This window comes from Lithobates pipiens, unplaced genomic scaffold (genome assembly GCF_037356315.1).
Source record: "Lithobates pipiens isolate NorthernLeopardFrog02 unplaced genomic scaffold, aLitPip1_a1.2 Scaffold_19, whole genome shotgun sequence".
Lineage (NCBI taxonomy): Eukaryota > Metazoa > Chordata > Amphibia > Anura > Ranidae > Lithobates > Lithobates pipiens.
The window spans coordinates 287459518-287478630 of NW_027507764.1; positions in this window are offsets into that span (position 1 = coordinate 287459518).

Sequence of the window (19113 nt, forward strand, 5' to 3'; positions counted from 1 at the left end):
GTCTTGGTCCTCTTCCCCAGGCTAATTTAAGCTCACCTGAGCAGACAGCCTTGGCTCTCTGCCTGGGACATATACACAAAGTTGGTCTGTGAAGAGAGTAAGGTTGATAAAAGCTGTTAAGCAGTTTTTGTGGAGACTGACAAGTGTTAGGCTTGTTCAGCCTGGTAATGAGGGCCTGCAGATTGTACAGTTAGAGTCGTGACACGACTAGGATTTGTGTTTTGCTACTTTGCCCTTTATTTTGTTTTCTGGAACACTGTACAGCACCTGTATATGGACTTGTATATAACACAAATAAACACTGCACTGTTTGTCACTTCATCTCTGGATTTGGTATCTGTGCCTGAGAAACTGCTCATCCCAGGGAGCTTTATACCTGTTACCTGTCCCCCAGGTTACTATATATATATATATATATATATATATATATATATATATATTTTTTTTTTTTTCTTACTGTGTGTATATGTCAACCCCAATGATCAGGTCAAATAAACATAATTAGATAAGTGGATAACTACATCTACCAATTACCCCAACAAAAGCTTTTTGAAATATCTTCATAGTAGAAGTCACTGCTAACCTGCTTTTTATTTGTTGCCAAAAAAGAGTGGTCCTGGCAGCTCCCTCAGTGTGTGTCCAAACAAAATGGGACCACACACCCCAAACCTACTCTGCTTCCTGGCTCCCAGCCTCACAGTGTAATTTAGGCAGCAATTATAGTTTTGTAAAACTGTAAGCAATTTCAAACAGTGGCAATTTTTGGTTTGCCCATCCTCCAGACACATAGACTGATTTGGCATTAGGATGTGGATAAGCCCCTAGCCTTGTTTGCTCTGCTTGAAACATAGAACAGTATTTGTCAACATTTTACGGTAAATTACCCCTACAGGTCTAAAAAAATTCCTATGTACCCCTGTCTCAAGAAAGTTTCAAGCAGGCCAGGCCAAGCCAGGGTCCCCCCCTAGATTCCTCTTTAGAGCAGACCAGGCCAGGGTCCTCCCATAGACCCCCCTTTAGAACAGGCCAGGGTCCCCTATATAGACACCCCTTTAGAGCAGGCCAGGGCAGTTCCCCTATAGATCCCCCCCTTAGAGCAGGCCAGACCAGGACCCCCCATAGATCCAATTTAGGGCAGACCAGGCCAGTGTCCCCCATATAGATCCCCTTTAGAGTAGGCCAGGGTCCCCCATATAGATCCCCCATTAGAGCAGGTCAGGGTGGGTCCCCCATATAGATCCCCCATTAGAGCAGGTCAGGGTAGGTCCCCCATAGATCCCTCTTTAGAGCAGGCCAGGGCAGGTCCCTGTCAGGGCTGGGCTCAGCTCTTGCTTCTCTGAGCTGGCCGCTCAGCTGTCGGCTAATTGCCAGCTTCTATCTCTCCACTGTGACTCACCTGTTGATGATATCCTGCTCGTCAGTCCTGGTTACTTAAGCCGTCCAGTCTAGATCTTTTCTGCCTTCGCTTTGTTTACATCTTTAGAGATGCTCTCCTGTGTTCCTGTTAAAGATTTGCCTGGCTGACGTTCCTTCTGGCTCCAATCCCTGCTTGTTGTTCTACTACGCTGATCTCTGGCTCCCTGATGTTTTGGCTTGTCTGACTATCCGTTCAGATTTCTGAACTTTGATTTATGGTTTCCCCCATGGATCCCCCTTTAGAGCAGGCCAGGCCAGGGTCCCCCCTATAGATCCTCCTTTAGAGCAGGCCAGGACAAGTCCCCCATAGATCCCCCTTAAGAGCAGGCTGGGTCAGGGTCCACCATAGATCCCCCTTTAGAGCAGTCCAGGGTCCCCCAAAGATCCCCCTTTAAAGCAGGCCATGCCAGGGTACCCAACAGATCCCCATTTAGAGCAGGATTCCCATAGATTCACCTTTAGAGCAGGCCAGGCCAGGGTCCCCCAAAGATTCCCCTTTAAATCAGGCCAGAGAATAGATCCCTATTTAATTTTCTTACTCATTTTCTCACCTGAATATACTAGAATATATTTGGTTGAATCCTGCAGCACCACAGTCCAGGCTCTCCAGCCTCTCCCCCTTCAAAGAATATGTTATGTATATATTGCCCACTCCTTCTCCTCGGCTCAGGCTGCCTGTTCTCTGGTTCTGCTGCCCTGGGCAGACACTGCACAGCTAACAGGGACAGGTGTGACCTGAAATCTGTGGACTGCAACAGAGTGTACCAAACACAGATAAGTGTAAATAATATGATTGATTAAAAGATAAGTGAACAACAAAGACAACGCACCTCCAATACAGTAAATAATGTAACCCAAGCAGTGAACCAACAACCAGTGAACACAAAAACCAACGACAATCTAAAACCAATATATACAGAGCATGGGATAACCAAATCATAATCTTACCAGAGCCAGGGTCAAACACGGGAGATCAAGCAGAGGGTAGCTGGGAACAAGACAAGAGTCCAGCAACAGGAGACGGATGCAGGCTTCAGGAACACAGGAACACAGATTAGGGGCACAAGGAGAAAATACCAAAGCAAAATGTAATAGCATTCATCAGGTTTAAATACACATCCTGCAATCAGCGTCAGGTAATGTCTGATTGCAGGGGAGGATTTCAGCTCCTGACTGCCGAGAGACACCAGCTGGTGTACACTGGAATTGCAGCCTAAATATCTGGGAGCACAGTGCAGCCAGCAGGTGAACCTTCTCCCAACCATCAGCCTCCAACTGCTGAGAGACACCTGCTGGTGGACACCGGAACTGCAGCCCATAGATCTGGGAGCCACAGTGCCACCAGCATGTGAAACCTTTCCTGACAGTACCCCCCCCCCCCCCAAAAAAAAAACAGCCATAGCTGAAAGAGTCCAGAGAGAAAATGTCTCATAAGCCTAAGGAGAGCCGGGTTCCAAATAAGAAGCTTTGCTGCCGGGATCCAAAAAGAAGCTAGATGTTGAATCACCTAGGTCTGGTAACTGACTAGGTACCCCACAGCTGGGGCTAGGCAACTGATTAGATATCCTGTCGGCCAGATTCTTAGAAGCATAAGACATTTGATACCTCAAAACAGTAGGCATCCCAATGCTGGGGTAACATGGGTAATTTTCAAATTTAGCCCTGGGGTCATGTGACAACACCAAAACTCTGAAATCGGAATGTCTGGTTACAATCATGTAGCTTGCCTGATCTCCAGGACTCTAGATTTCCCCAAGGCACTGGTTACCCGACACGGGTAACCTAATGCAACTGGAGTTGTGACAATCGCATCTGGGTTTGACAAGGCACTAATGGTGCTGGGCAGTGGGCAGAGGCACATCAGGCTGGGCAGCGGGCAGAGGCACATGAGGCTGGGCAGTGGGCAGAGGCATATCAGGCTGGGCAGAGACACATCAAGCTGGGCAGCAGGCCAAGGTACATCAAACTGGACAACGGACTGAGACACATCAGGCTGGACAATGGACTGAGACACATCAGGCTGGACACCGGGCACCAGATCATCAGGGTAGACGGTGGGCACTGGGTCATCAGGCAGACAGCCGACACTGGATCATCAGGATGGACAGCGGGCACTGAATCATCAGGATGGACAGCAGACACAGGAACATCAGGCTGGACAGCAGGCACTGGAACATCTGGCTGGACAGCAGGCACAGGAACATCAGGCTGGACAGCAGGCACAGGAACATCAGGCTGGACAGCAGGCACTGGAACATCAGGCTGGACAGCAGGCACTGGAACATCAGGCTGGACAGCAGGCACTGGAACATCAGGCTGGACAACAGGCACTGGAACATCAGGCTGGACAATGGGAACTGGATCTTCAGGGTGGACATTGGGCACTGGAACCTCAGGCTGGACAGTGGGTACCAGAACATCAGGCTGGAGCGGGTACTGGAACATCAGGCTGGACAGTGGGCACCGGAAACATCAGGCTTCGATAGTGGGCGCCAGAACATCAGACTGGACAGCAGGCAGAGGGTTGGCAAAGTCAGGTGGGCCATCAGTTTCAGGACCATCAAAGGCTAGCCTAACGCAACTGCCAATTATAGAGGCATGCTGGAGCAGATCGGCTGGCATGGAGGCCGGGTGGAGCAGATCAGCTGGTGTGAAGGCAGGCTGGAGCAGATCAGCTGGCATGGAGGCTGGCTGGTGCAGATCAGCTTGCGTGGAGGCAGGCTGGAGCAGATCAGCTTGCGTGGAGGCAGGCTGGAGCAGATCAGCTTGTGTGAAGGCAGGATTGGATAGTGGCAGAATTGTGCGGGTTGGGAAAAAACTTGTTTCTTTTTACGTTTAGCCACTGCAGCGTTGTATGTAAACGCAGGGCTGTAAGTAGGGGATGCTGCTGGTGGAAGAAAAAAAGCTGGAGAATGGTAAACAAGAGGGAGCAGATTTTTGTGGGATGGCTGCAGATAGCGGAAAAGAGGTAAATGTGTTGAATGCAGGGAAGGTGTCAGGTGGGAACACGGTGCTTATACTTAGTTGGCAGCATGGTATACTGGGCTGCAACTACGGTTGCTGTGGGTGATGGAGAAAGAGACATCTGAGCAGGCAGGTCTCGGGTAGCAGGAATGGGCTGTTGCAATCTGACTGAGGCTAAGTGCAATATATCTGACCATGCATGTAGTAAAGGTTGAACAAAATTTGTCTTACACCCTGCCTGTCTGATCAGAGACTGCACTGCATTATTACACTCCAATAACACCTGCTGGGAACATGATGAATAGCGCTCAAAGAAATAAACAGTGTCATCCTCCAATAACCACACCAGAGATTCTACCTGAGCTATACTGAAGGGGTGAGAAAAGTAATCACAGCCTTTAGCAGTATTGGATAAAGCTAACTCTGCATAAACCTGAAACAAAGGTTGAACAACTCCAAACAAGGTACTGCCCTGATCAACTAGGAAATTATCAAGTTGGATACATTCTAATAGCTGGTCACTGGTTCACTCCTTCAATATCTGGTAGCGGTATTCATTATCCTCTGTCATCAGCAAAGAAAAATAAATAACCTCCTCCGGATGCATTTTCCCCCAAATGGCAGAACCAAGATGGCTTCCCTGTGCAGCCACATCCAGTCAGGACTGGCCTTGGTATTATATCAGGGACCGGTGTGACCAGAAATGTGTGGACTGCAGCAGATTGTACCAAACACGGGTAAAGTGTAAATAATATGATTTATTAAAAGATAAGTGAACAACAAAGAAAACACACCTCCGATACAGTAAATAGTGTAACCCAACCAGTGAACCAACAACCAGTGAACACAAAACAAACACCAGTCTAAATCCAATATGTACAGAGCATGGGATAACCAAATCGTACCAGAGCCAGGGTCAAACACGGGAGATCAAGCAGAGGGGAGCTGGGCACAAGGCAGGACAGGGAAAGAGAACCAGGAGACAGACTGAGTTGGTAGGAAGAAATCAGGCTGCAGGATCAGGGTCAGGGTCAGAGTTCAGGAACAGGAGACAGGATGCAGGCTTCAGGAACACAAATCAGGGACACAAGGAGAAAATGCCAAGGCAAAGTGTAATAGCATTCACCTGGTTTAAATACAACTCCTGCAATCAGCATCAGGTGATGCCTGATTGCAGGGGATGAGGTCAGCTCCTGGCTGCCGAGAGACACCCGCTGGTGGACACTGGAACTGCAGCCTAAATATCTAGGAGCACAGTGCCACCAGCAGGTTTATCCTCTCCCAACCACCAACCTCTGACTGCTGAGAGACATCCGCTGGTGGACACTGGAAATGCAGCCCATAGATCTGGGGCCACAGTGCCACCAGCAGGTGAAACCTTTTGCTGACAACAGCACAGTCCCTCCTAGACAGTCCCACAGATCACTCTGCACGCAGGACTCCATGACCACTCCACTTCAGCGGGTGGTGCTGCCCAGATCTACATCTCCAATACACAGGAGGGAGGGACTGGAGCCAAGTGGCTGAGATATTGCATTGGGGTGAGGGAGGGATGGTCTCAGTGCGCAACACGAAGCGGCACTCGGGAGAATGGGTCAGGGGGGCTTTTTTTGTGTGGGGGCCTAGGCCAAGACACAGCACTGGGGTACCCCTTGCACTTGGTGCACGTACCCCCCAGTGGTACATGTACCACAGGTAACCCTGTAATAGAAGACAGTTTACCCTTATCTGCTAATTTTACATGTCAATCTAATCAGTGTTGATGGGGGAATGTCTCCTGCAGTGTTCTGCACAGGGAGCCTTCCCAGCCGGCAGGACACAATGATTACTGCTAGTGACTATAGCCACCAGCAAAATCTGACAGGCTGTACCCAAATCCATCAATGGATCGACTTGGGTACAATCAGCCTGCCTACACATGGATTGAATCTCAGCCGGGCCCTGCTGTATGGCTGGCTACAGGTTTAAAGGCAGCTAACTGATTTATCAAATTTTTGATCCCAACATGAAAAGACTCTATCTGCAGTTTTCTGGCCGTTCGCTTAACACCTGAATATGAGTGCATTCTGCGCTCCTGATTGGACAAAGCCTGTGTCCAAATATACAGTATCCTACAAAAGTGAGTACACGCTCACATTTTTGAAAATATGTTATTATATCTTTTCATGTGACAACACTGAAGAAATGACACTTTGCTGCAATGTAAAGTAGTGAGTGTACAGCATGTATAACAGTGTAAATTTGCTGTCCCCTCAAAAAAACTCACACAGCCATTAATGTCTAAACCACTGGCAACAAAAGTGAGTACAGCCCTAAGTGAAAATGTCCAAATCGGGCCCAAAGTGTCAATATTTTGTGTGGCCACCATTATTTTCCATATCAAGGAGCTGGTAGATGTTAGGCCGCGTACACACGCGGGGACTGTTCGCTGAAACTGTCCGCTGAAACCAAGTTTCAGCGGACAGTCCGCTCGTGTGTGGGCTTTCAGCGGACAGTTTCAGCGAACAGTCCGCTGAACAAGGTTTTTCGGAAATTCCGAAAAACTGTCCGCTGAAACCTTGTTTCAGCGGACAGTCCCCGCGTGCGTAGGCTTGTTCGTCAAACAAAGTTGCGCGCATGCTCAGAAAGGATTTTCACGCCGAAAGTTATAATGCAGTGTATAGGATGTCGTATTTTTCGTCCCGTCGTACGTGCCGTTCACGTCATCGCGCACGGTTTCAGCAAACTGTTCGTCCGTCGTGTGTGGCTATGTCCGTCCATGCTAATTTTGAGCGGACTGTTTGCCGAAACTGTTTGACGGACAAAGTTGGGCGAACAGTCCCCGCGTGTGTACGCGGCCTTAGAGACCTTGCGCTTCTCTGCCTTCTGTTTGAGGATGCCCCACAGATGCTCAATAGGGTTTAGGTCTGGATGCTTGCCCAGTCCATCACCTTTACCCTCAGCCTCTTTAGCAAGGCAGTAGTCGTCTTGGAGGTGTGTTTGGGGTCGTTATCATGTTGGAATACTGCCCTGTGGTCCAGTCTCCAAAGGGAGGGGAGCATGCTCTGCTTCAGTATGTCACAGTGAATGTTGGCATTTATGGTTCCCTCAATGAACTGTAGCTCCCCGGTGCGTGTAGCACTCATGCAGCCCCAGCCCCAGACCATGACACTCCCACCACAATGCTTGACTGTGGGCAAGACACACTTGTCTTTGTAGCTGGTTGCTGCCACACACACACTTGACACCATCTGAACCAAATAAATTTATATTGGTCTCATCAGACCACAGGACATACAGTGGTGTGAAAAAGTGCTTGCCCCCTTCCTCATTTCCTGTTCCTTTGCATGTTTGTCACACTTAAGTGTTTCGGAACATCAAACCAATTTAAACAATAGTCAAGGACAACACAAGTAAACACAAAATGCAATTTGTAAATGAAGGTGTTTATTATTAAAGGTGAAAAAAAATCCAAACCATCATGGCCCTGTGTGAAAAAGTGATTGCCCCCTAAACCTAATAACTGGTTGGGCCACCCTTAGCAGCAACAACTGCAACCAAGCGTTTGCGATAACGTGCAATGAGGCTTTTACAGCGTCCTGGAGGAATTTTGGCCCACTCATCTTTGCAGAATTGTCCTAATTCAGTTACATTAGAGGGTTTTCGAGCATGAACTGCCTTTTTAAGGTCATACCACAACATCTCAATAGGATTCAGGTCAGGACTTTGGCTAGGCCACTCCAAAGTCTTCATTTTGTTTTTCTTCAGCCATTCGGTGGTGGACTTGCTGGTGTGTTAAGGATCATTGTCCTGCTGCAGAACCCAAGTTCGTTTCAGCTTGAGTACACGAACAGATGGTCGGATATTCTCCTTCAGGATCTCTTGGTAGACAGCAGAATTCATAGTTCCTGTTATCACGGCAAGTCTTCCAGGTCCTGAAGCAGCAAAACAGCCCCAGACCATCACACTACCACCACCATATTTTACTGTTGGTATAATGTTCTTTTTATGAAATGCAGTGTTCCTTCTACGCCAGATATACTTGGACACACACCTTCCAAAGAGTTCCACTTTTGTCTCATCGGTCCACAGAATGTTGTCCCAAAAGTCTTGGGGATCATCAAGATGTGTTGTGGAGAAATTGAGGCGAGCTTTGATGTTCTTTTTGCTCAGCAGTGGTTTTCTCCTTGGAACTCTGCCATGCAGGCCATTTTTGCCCAGTCTTTTCCTGATGGTGGAGGCATGAACGCTGACCTTAACTGAGGCAAGTGAGGCCTGCAGTTCCTTGGACGTTGTTGTGGGGTCTTTTGTGACCTCTTGGATGAGTCGTCGCTGCGCTCTTGGGGTAATTTTGGGCGGCCGGCCACTCCTGGGAAGGTTCACCACTGTTCCATGTCTTCGCCATTTGTGGATAATGGCTCTCACTGTGGTTCGCTGGATTCCCAAAGCTTTGGAAATGGCTTTATAACCCTTTCCAGACTGATAGATCTCAATTACTTTCTTTCTCAATTGTTCCTGAATTTCTTTGGGTCTCGGCATGATGTGTAGCTTTTAAGGATCTTCTGGTGGACCTTACTGTGTCAAGCAGCTCCTATTTAAGTGATGCCTTGATTGTGAACAGGTGTGGCAATAATCAGGCCTGGGTGTGGCTAGAGAAATTGAACTCAGGTGTGGACAACCACAGTTATAGTATGTTTTAACAAGGGGGGCAATCACTTTTTCACACAGGGCCATGATGGTTTGGATTTTTTTCACCTTTAATAATAAACACCTTCATTTACAAATTGCATTTTGTGTTTACTTGTGTTGTCCTTGACTATTGTTTAAATTGGTTTGATGTTCCAAAACACTTAAGTGTGACAAACATGCAAAGGAACAGGAAATGAGGAAGGGGGCAAACACTTTTTCACACCACTGTAGTTCCAGTAATCCATGTCCTTAGCCTGCTTGTCTTGAGCAAACTGTTTTCATGCTTTCTTGTGCATCATCTTTAGAAGAGACTTCTTTCTGGGATGACAGCCATGCAGACCAATTTGATGCAGTGTATAGTCTGAGCACTGACAGGCTGACCACTACCCCTTCAACCTCTGCAGCAATGCTGGCAGCACTCATACGTCTATCATACGTCTATTTTCCAAAGACAACCTCTGGATATGATGCTGAGCATGTGCACTCAACTTTTTTGGTTGACCATAGGGAGGCCTGTTCTGAGTGGAACCTGTCCTGTTAAACCACTGCATGGTCTTGGCCACTAAGGATGAGCCGAACACCCCCCAGTTCGGTTCGCACCAGAACCCTGTGAACAGACCTAAACCTCGTGTGAACTTTAGAACCCTATTAAAGTATATGGGACTCGAACGTTCAAAATCTAAACTGCTAATTTTAAAGGCTAATATGCAAATTACTATCCTAAAAAGTGTTTGGGGACCTGGGTCCTGCCCCAGGGGACAAGTATCAATGCAAAAAAAAGTTTTAAAAACTGAATTTTTTTCAGGAGCACTGATTTTAATAATGATTAAAGGTAAACTATAAAAGTGTAATATTCCTTTACATTTTGTACCTGGGGGTGTCTATAGTATGGCTGTGAAGGGGCGCATGTTTCCCGTGCTTAGAACTGTCCCTGCAAGTGTCATTTCTGCAGAAAAAAAAGTCATTTTAAATCACTCGCGGCTATAATGAATTATCGGCTCCTGTAATACAGAGAACACTCATTGAAAGTCATTGATAAAAATAAAAAAAAGCGTGGGGTTCCCCCAAATTCAATTACCAGGCCCTTCAGGTCTGATATGGATATTAAGGGGAACCCCGCTTCAAATTTTAAAAAACATTTACGTGGTGTTCCCCGTAAATATCCATACCAGACCCTTCAGGTCTGGTATGGATATTAAGGGGAACCCCGCATCAAATTAAAAAAAAAATTGACATGGGGTCCCCCTAAAAATCCATACCAGACCATTTATCCGACCATTTACTGCAGGCCGCGGGAAAAGAGGGGGGGCAAGAGAGTGCCCCCCATCCTGAACCGTACCAGGCCACATGCCCTCAACATTGGGAGGATGCTTTGGAAGGTCTGGGACCCCTCAAAGCACCATGTCCCCATGTTGATGGGGACAAGGGCCTCATCCCCACAACCCTGGCCAGTGGTTGTGGAGGTCTGCTTGCAGGGGGCTTATCAGAATCTGGAAGCCCCTTTTAACAAGGGGACCCCCAGATCCCCCCCCTATTTGAAACTGTAAGGGGGTACAAAAGTACCCCTACCATTTCACAAAGTAAGTGTAAAAAATAGTTAAATAAGACAAACACACTTTTGAAAAATTCCTTTATTAAAAATAAAAAAAATTAAAAAAAGATTCCAGCGATAGTAATCCACTCTTGCTATCCAGCGATGGATGATCATCTCCCCGGGGTCCAGCAATGTCTGATCTGATCCAGCGCAGCGTATCCATCCATCTTCTGTCTCCACGAAGGAGACACTGCGGGATCCCGGCGGCCTGACGTTTGTTATACGCGGAGGGCGGGGGCCACCCCTCACCTGACCCCGCCCCCCTCTGACACGATTGGGGAAGCCGGGCTTCCCCAATGACATGTGGGTGACCCCGCCCCTCTCTGATGTAACGGAAACCTGCGTTACATCGAAGGGGGGCGGGGTCACCCATACGTCATTGGGGAAGTCCCTCACTAGCTTCACAGACCCCCAAAGCATCCTCCCAATGTTGAGGGCATGTGGCCTGGTACAGTTAAGGAGGGGGGGCGCTCTCTTGTCCCCCCCTCTTTTCCTGCGGCCTGCCAGGTTGCATGCTTGGATAAAGGGTCTGGTATGGATTTTTAGGGGGGCCCCCACGTAAATTTTTTTGCAGCTCAGTTTCAGGGTCTTGGCAATCTTCTAATAGCCTAGGCCATCTTTATGTATTCTTTGCCATGAGGTGTCATGATTAACTTCCGGTAACCAGTATGAGAGCGATAAAACCAAATTTAACACACCTGCTCCCCATTCACACCTGAAGCATGACTCCGGGGAGGGAAAATGGCTAATTGTGCCTAATTTGGACATTTTCACTTAGGGGTGTACTCACTCTTGTTGCCAGTGGTTTAGACATTAATAGCTGTGTGTTGAGTTATTTTGAGGGGACAGCACTCTACACTGTTATACAAGCTGTATGCTCACTACTTTACATTGTAGCAAAATATAATTTCTTCAGTGTTGTCATGGGAAAAGATATAATAAAATATTTACAAAAGGGGTGTGCTCACTTTTGTGAGGTACTGTATATGGACCTAACTATATATATATATATATATATATATATATATATATATATATACATACATACACAGCAGGTAAAATAAATATTAAACGTCGCCTTTTTTTATAGGTAAATATATCGCTAATGGCGCTATTGACACAAAATTTTCATCACATGTGGAGGAGGAACTTGACTGGCCTGCACAGAGTCCTGACTTCAATCCCATAGAATACCTTTGGGATGAATTTGAGCGGAGACTGCAAGCCAGGCCTTCTCGTCCACATCAGTGCCTGACACACTCCTAAATTTTGTGGACAGCCTTCCCAGAAAAGTTGAAGCTGTTACATCTGCAAAGGCTGGGCCAAATCAATATTGAACCTAATAACCTAGTGTAGCACTGACTCCCGAAGGAGCAGCTGGTTTGAGTTGGGCTTGCACTCTGGTAATAACACCCCACTAACTTGGCTCTCTATCTCCTTGACACAGCTGTGGTGCAATACAATACAGTACAATATAATACAATGCAAGGTACCTGTATTATTATTTTTTATTTTTTTTAAATTAATGTTTATTGAAGAAAAGAAGCATGCACAATAACATAAAAGACAATACGTGAACCAGCACACGGGACAGTCGTATTACATTATCAGCAACTATGGTTCAAGGCAAGGAACCGCCCATAAGGGCCAAAACAGCAGAAGTAGTACAGTAACATGAACCACCGGTAAGATTCCAAAGTCACATGGCTAAGTGATCACTACGAATCACAGCTGCTGGAACCATCAAACCTCTGCGGCAATAAAAGTACATCCCTCTCTTCCAGTTTTGAGAAAAGAAGCACAATAGATGGAGATGGAGAAAGAAAAAAGAAAAAAAAAGGGCAGGAAGTAAAGAATATAGAAAAGGGTGGGGAATGTGGGGGTGGGGGTGGGTGGGAAGGGGGGTCAGGTCCGCCTCTGATACCAGCTCCAAAATTACAGTAAGAACCTTAAGTGCTAAGATTACAATCATAGTGGTTGAGACATTATATCTGCATAGCTGGAAAAATATTTAAAGGCAACCCAACAGGCCCAAATTTTCTTTGCTAGCTCAGGTTTGCCACGGAGGGAGAGGGTCAGGTCCTCCATGTAATAAGTGTTATCCACGTTGAGTAACCAACGCCGGAGCGTAGGGATCTTCCTCCGTTTCCAAAATTGTGGGATGAGGGTTTTTGCGGCATTAAGAAGGTGGGGTGTAATTGATCTTTTATAAGGGCCTGTTGGCTTCCCCGTACAGTGGAACAAAACATACCAAGGATCATTAGGGACCTCCCATCCCTGGATCTCTTTGATCCAGTATAAAACCATTAGCCAGAATGGACGGATCCTCGGGCAATACCACCAAATATGAGGTAGCTCTCTCACCGCATTCCCGCCAACACAGTGGGGATGTCAGGGGGAAAAACCTATGTAATACCACAGGCGTGTAATGCCATCTGGTTAAAAGCTTATACGCCATTTCTGACGTTTTAGAAGATCCGGAGGATGTATGTGCCAAGGCAAGAATATGCGATTTTTGGGTCGGCGAGAGTTCCATTTGTAGATCCTGCTCCCAGTTGCGTAGAAATGTAGGGGTTCTGGTAGAAGTAAGGGACAGCAGTGCGTGATAGAAGTACGAGATTGGTTTCTCGGTTGGGTGAGTATCAGAAAATGCGGTTTCCAGAGGTGTAAGCTCAGCCAAGGAGCGTAAGGGTTTTGGGAGTGAATGAACAAAGGCCATTAATTGATGATGTTTCCAGCGGTCCATATAAGATATGGGAGATGCGCCCATGATGGTAGAGAGTGGTAAAATGCCGGAGGGGCCGGCAATTTGATGCAGGTAGAGTTTATTGCCCAGATGCCATGAGTGAGTTTGAGGGTCCATATTGCCTGGCGGGAAGTAATTGTGTCCTGTCAAGGGCATCAGAGGGGAATTATACGCCCATCCATGTGTCTTGCACAGAGAGTCCCATACCATCAAGGTCGATTGCGATAGCGGCGATGTAGTAGGCAAGAGAGTCCGGAATTTCCTCGGGATCCACATCAGCGTGGAAAGTTCAGTGCCACAGCGGTCTGTCTCTAGATTAACTCATAATTTAGTCTCCTTGCAGAATTTCCAATCAGAGAGCCTAGTCAACACAATGGAGCGGTAATAAAGCTTAAAATCTGGCACTGCTAGTCCTCCATCGCATTTAAGGCGGGTGAGGAGAGACCTAGGGAGTCTGGGTTTTTTCCTATTCCATATATATCTATACACCATAGAGGTCAAAATCGTAAAAAAAAAAACACCGGTATCCCGAATGGGATCATCTAAAGCATAAAGAGCACCCTGGGCAGCAAATTCATCTTGACCATCCCGATTCTACCCAGCCAAGAGTGTCGCAGCTGGGACCATTTCTGGATATCTGACCTAAGCGTGTTAAAGCGGGAGTCCGCCGGGACTCCGCATTTTTTTTTTTTTTAATCAGCAGCTACAAATACTGCAGCTGCTGACTTTTAAAATGGTGACACTTACCTGTCCAGCGCGCCCGCGATGTCGGCACCCGAAGCCGATCTTTAGATCGACACTCGGGTGCTGCCGCCGCCATCTTGGGTATGGGAATCAGGAAATGGAGCCTTTCGGCTTCATTTCCCGATTCCCTACTGCGCATGCGCGAGCCGCGCGGCGCAATCCGGACGGTCCCCGCTGCCTCTGGGAACTGTGTGTTTCCCAGCAGGCAGCGGGGCACTTGCGCAAAGGGGCGGGCAGTTGTGGAAAGGGGCGTAATCTACGCCCCTTTCCGCAGACAGCTATCCCGGAAGTGGGTGCAGTTACCTGGATTATCCAGGTAACTGCACCCCCCTCCCCCCTGAAAGGTGCCAATTGTGGCGCCGGAGGGGGGGGGATTCCGATGAGCGGAGGTCCATTTTAGGGTGGACCTCCGCTTTAAGTAGAGGTATGAGTAGAGTGAGGTGAATACCTAAATATTTCATAGATCTTGTCTGCCAGGTAAAGGGGTAGTTCCGTTTCAGGTGAGACACCTGTCGAGCGGGGACAGAAATACTTAATAGTTCCGATTTGGACATATTCATTTTAAAATTCGAAACTAAGCCTAGGCCGAGAATTCAGACATAAGATTAGGGAGGGTGATCAGCGGTTGTTGGATATAAAATAGTATATCATCAGCGTATGCTGCGTATTTGTGTTCTGTTTTGCCTATTGATATACCATGTATACTCGGGTTGCGCCTAATGAGGGAGAGAAATGGTTCTAGGGAGATCGCAAACAAAATTGGTGAGAGAGGGCATCCCTGGCGGGTACCATTGTACAAGGATAAGGGGTCACTAAGGGTGCAATTAATTCGTATTTGAGCAGTGGGTCGTTGGTATAAGGCCGATATTTGGGAGTGCAAAGAGGGGCCAATTCCTAGGTGCGTCAGCCTGTCAAACGCCTTCTCAGCATCTGTGGAAAGTAACAGGGTGGGCTGGGAAGTCCGCCGTACATACGCCATCAGGGAGAGTGTGCGCAGGGAGTTATCCCACGCTTCCCTACCCGGGATGAATCCCGTCTGGTCTTTCGAGATCCATTGTGGTATCAGGGGGAGCAGTCGGTTTGCAATAGCTTTAGCATAAATTTTTGCGTCAATGTTCAACAGCGAAATAGGGCGGTAACTCGCGCAATCACTGGGGTCTTTGCCCGCCTTGGGGATAACAGTAATGTGGGCATGGGTGGTTTCCGGACGCAGAGCTCCGCCGGTCAAGGTCACGTTAGCATAGTTGGTCAATTGAGGGATCAGTATGTCAGCGTACGATCGATAATAAGTCACCGTGAGGCCATCAGGCCCCGGGGCCTTGCCACAGGGATAACAGTAATGTGGGCATGGGTGGTTTCCGGACGCAGAGCTCCGCCGGTCAAGGTCACGTTAGCATAGTTGGTCAATTGAGGGATCAGTATGTCAGCGTACGATCGATAATAAGTCACCGTGAGGCCATCAGGCCCCGGGGCCTTGCCACAGGCCATGCCCATCATGGCACCCAGGAGCTCCGCCGATGTAAACTCACCCTCTAAGGAAGCCAGGACTTCCGCAGGGAGTGTAGGAAGGTCGGCACGGGCCAAGTATTCCCGGATAAGGTGCCCCCTTGTTTCCCCATCACTGATATCATGGTGCACCTGATACAGGCGTTGATAGAAGTCCCTAAACTTCTTGGCTATGTGGGGGGTGTCAAACACTTTGTCGATTCAAGGGCGGCGATCCTGGTCGGTGGTGCGTCGGGCATGGCCCGCTTTCTGCCATCCGTGGTCGGCCCCGCTTGGTAAAGGTGGGATGCCATCTTGCCAGCCAGGTAGATCCGGGACACTGATATTCAGGTCTTTGCAGAATCTGGCCAAATCTTCTGGGAAGCGAAGTATTGTGGTTCTGCCATCCTTAGAAGCAATCAGGGCCGCTGGAAAGCCCCATTTATATTTAATGGACGCCGCCCGGAGCAGTTCCGTAAGGGGACGCAGGGCCCTGCGTCTATCCAAAGTATCCCTTGCCAGATCGGGAAAAAAGGATAGCATCACCCCATCAAAATCGAATGGTGTGGAGCCCCTGGCCTTCTGCATGATCAGCTCCTTCTTGGGGTAATGGTGGACCCTGCAAATAACGTCTCGTGGAGTGTCAGCGGTGAGGTTGTGGGGCCGGAGAGCTCTATGCACCCGGTCTATCTTTAAAGGAGCACCCACCGCTCGCCCGAGGAGGCTGTTGAAAATGCCTCTGGCGGACGGTAAGAGGTCATCGTCCCCAGTTGCTTCAGGCAGGCCTCTAATCCGAACATTATTACATCTGTTGCGGTTCTCCTGGTCCTTGAGTTTGTAAAGGGTCGTTCGGTGAGCAATGGCAAGCTGACGGGTAGTCGCCTGCAAAGTCCTAATGGCGCTCGCATGCCGATCCAAGCGCTGCTCGGATTCTTCCACCCGCAGTAGTATTGTGACAGGTCCGATCGGACCGCGGAGACCTCCTTCTTAATGACCCGCTCTAAATTTAGCAGCATAGAGGCTAGGTCAGATTTGGTAGGCAGGTTGCTCACCTTAGTCGCCGCTCCGGCCGAACTAGGCAGGTCCTCCTCATCGCCCGAGTCCGCAGAAGATTCAGGCGAGTGCGGTCTCTGCTCCGGCCTATCGCAGGAGGCGGGGTCCACTCCCAGAGGCGCGCAACGTGGCGAGCGGCCTAGGCCGTCCTGTCCCTCCGCATCCTCGGGTTCCACGGAAAGGAACCGTTTAATTGACCCCGTAGAGGTATCTTGGGTAGGGACTTGCCCGTTCTCCGTCCCATCGTCAGGTGAGAAGGTTGCGAGAGGATCCGTGTAATTAGGCTAATTTAGTAGTGTCGGCCCCGGAGCTCACGGAGCACAGGACCGCTCTAGTGCATTGCCAGGCCACGCCCCCAAGGTACCTGTATTATAACCTCAGGATCCACTGGCTCCGCCTGCTGGGAGAAAACAGTACACCACACAACTGAATGCTTAAACAACAGTGTACTTTACTGTGAAAATATTCAAAGAGGTGATTACAGTAATTGCGCTGTCATCCCAACATAGGACGACAGTACAATGGGATTCACTACAAACAATATCAAACAATATACATGTAGATAAATACCGTGAGCTCCCCTTACTTTTTAAGCTATGCCTGAGATCTCACTTAAAGTACTTGGTCTTTGGTCTTCTTGTCTTCGCTAGCTAAAGTAATCCCTTGTGATTTGTAATCCACAGGTTAAAGTAAGTTAAGTTAAGGTGCTCCTGGTATAACTTCAGTACTTATACTACAAGGCTTGGGATGTCAGAATAGGTAGGCCTCAAGCCTGCTCAGTGTCAGTTGCTCTGCTCCTCCTCTAGAAACTATAACTATAAACTATAAATCTCAGTGAGGCCTGTGTATGAGTCTAAACTGTGGGCCGTAACCCGCTCACCGACTGGATCGGAGCTCAATGTAGTAAATTTGGTCTGGTCACTGCAGCTTGCTTCTCCGGCAGCTGTCCCCATCTCTCTGTTCCGCTCTGCTGGGTGAGCCTGGTTCTCCGCTGCTCAAATGAGTGTCTCTGGATCTCTCCAATCCACTCACTGTCTCTCTGGCACCTTCAGGTCACTCGCACAAACAAGCGAGGTTGCGCTCTGCAAATGGCCGTGGGCCCTGTCTCCCGGGAGGGCCTTCACACAGATCCTCACAGGCTGGCCATGCGATCCCAAGAGAGCTAAAATGGCCGCTCAGGGTCCTTTTTATGTCCTATCCAGCATTCACTGCTAGAGAAAGTGTTCATGGGTAGGTCATCAAGCCTCCTGGGTAAAAGGGTCAACCTTCTGATCAAAAACAACAGTCACTTCCTGTATACGTCTTTTGTGCTTTCTTCAAATCAGTAAACATTTAAGTTCGGTACCGGTATTTGTCTGCTAGATGGTGCCAAATACTAAGCCATAGAAACGTCCATAGACTTTTGATTATTATATGGAAACACACATTAATAAACAAGCATGTCAGGGCTACACTAATATTGTCTAAGACTGGGATGCCAGGTAATGTGCGCGTAAAAAGGCAATTACCCCAATACTTTTGACAATGTAGCGTGTGTGTGTATATGTATATATATATATATTATTATTTTTTTACACTGGAGAAGACATTTCTTCAGTGTATCACTGCACCAAAGATGGTAATATCCTTCTGAGTTAGAAGTCTTTCGTTATTTATATTGTTAGACATGTAAGGTAATTCCAGTACGGCGACTGACACATAGATATGCGCATGTGCATAGCATGACTAATAGAAATGTGCGTGGACTAATTGGTCATAGGAATGTGCATGCGCACGAGGGAGTGTGCGCGCATTCACAAGGGAGTGTGCCCACAATTTGTGGCCCCAGATGAGCTATTTAAGGAATGATCTTGCTCTTGCTCACTGTCAGTGCTAGCTTGTCTTCAGCTTTCCCTGTGTCCTGATTGTATCTTGTATCTGACTTGATGACTGGCTTGTTACTGACCAGATCCTGGATTCTGCTTGTACCTCTGCCCACATGTTCCTGACTTTGGCTTAATTCCTGACCATGGGTCCACCTATGCTTCTGTACCTCATTGCCCGCCTGCTACTGACTTAAGCTACCTCTGCGACCTTGCTCCTTATTCTGATTTAGCTTCATACCACTTTTGAGTGCCTGCTATGGCTGTCCTTCATAACCGCTCCAGTCATCGCAGTGTGTTCTTGCCTAAAGTTTGCTGAGAGCTTCAACAAATCACGCTTCCAGAACCTGCAGTACATGCGGAGTGCCCCTTTAGCCTTGGCTGGTCCAGTGTGTATTACATCTGCTCCTGGCCTGATGTTCTGCCTGACTTCTCAAGCATGCATCTCCTGCTGCAAGCTCTGCTAGCAACACCTGTCTGCACTCCTGTTCCTCCTGTCCATTGGCACCACCTGTTCCACTTTTAGTGGGGCCTGGGCTGGAGATACAAGAGAGGCCAACCTCGTCAAGTCTCCTACCAGT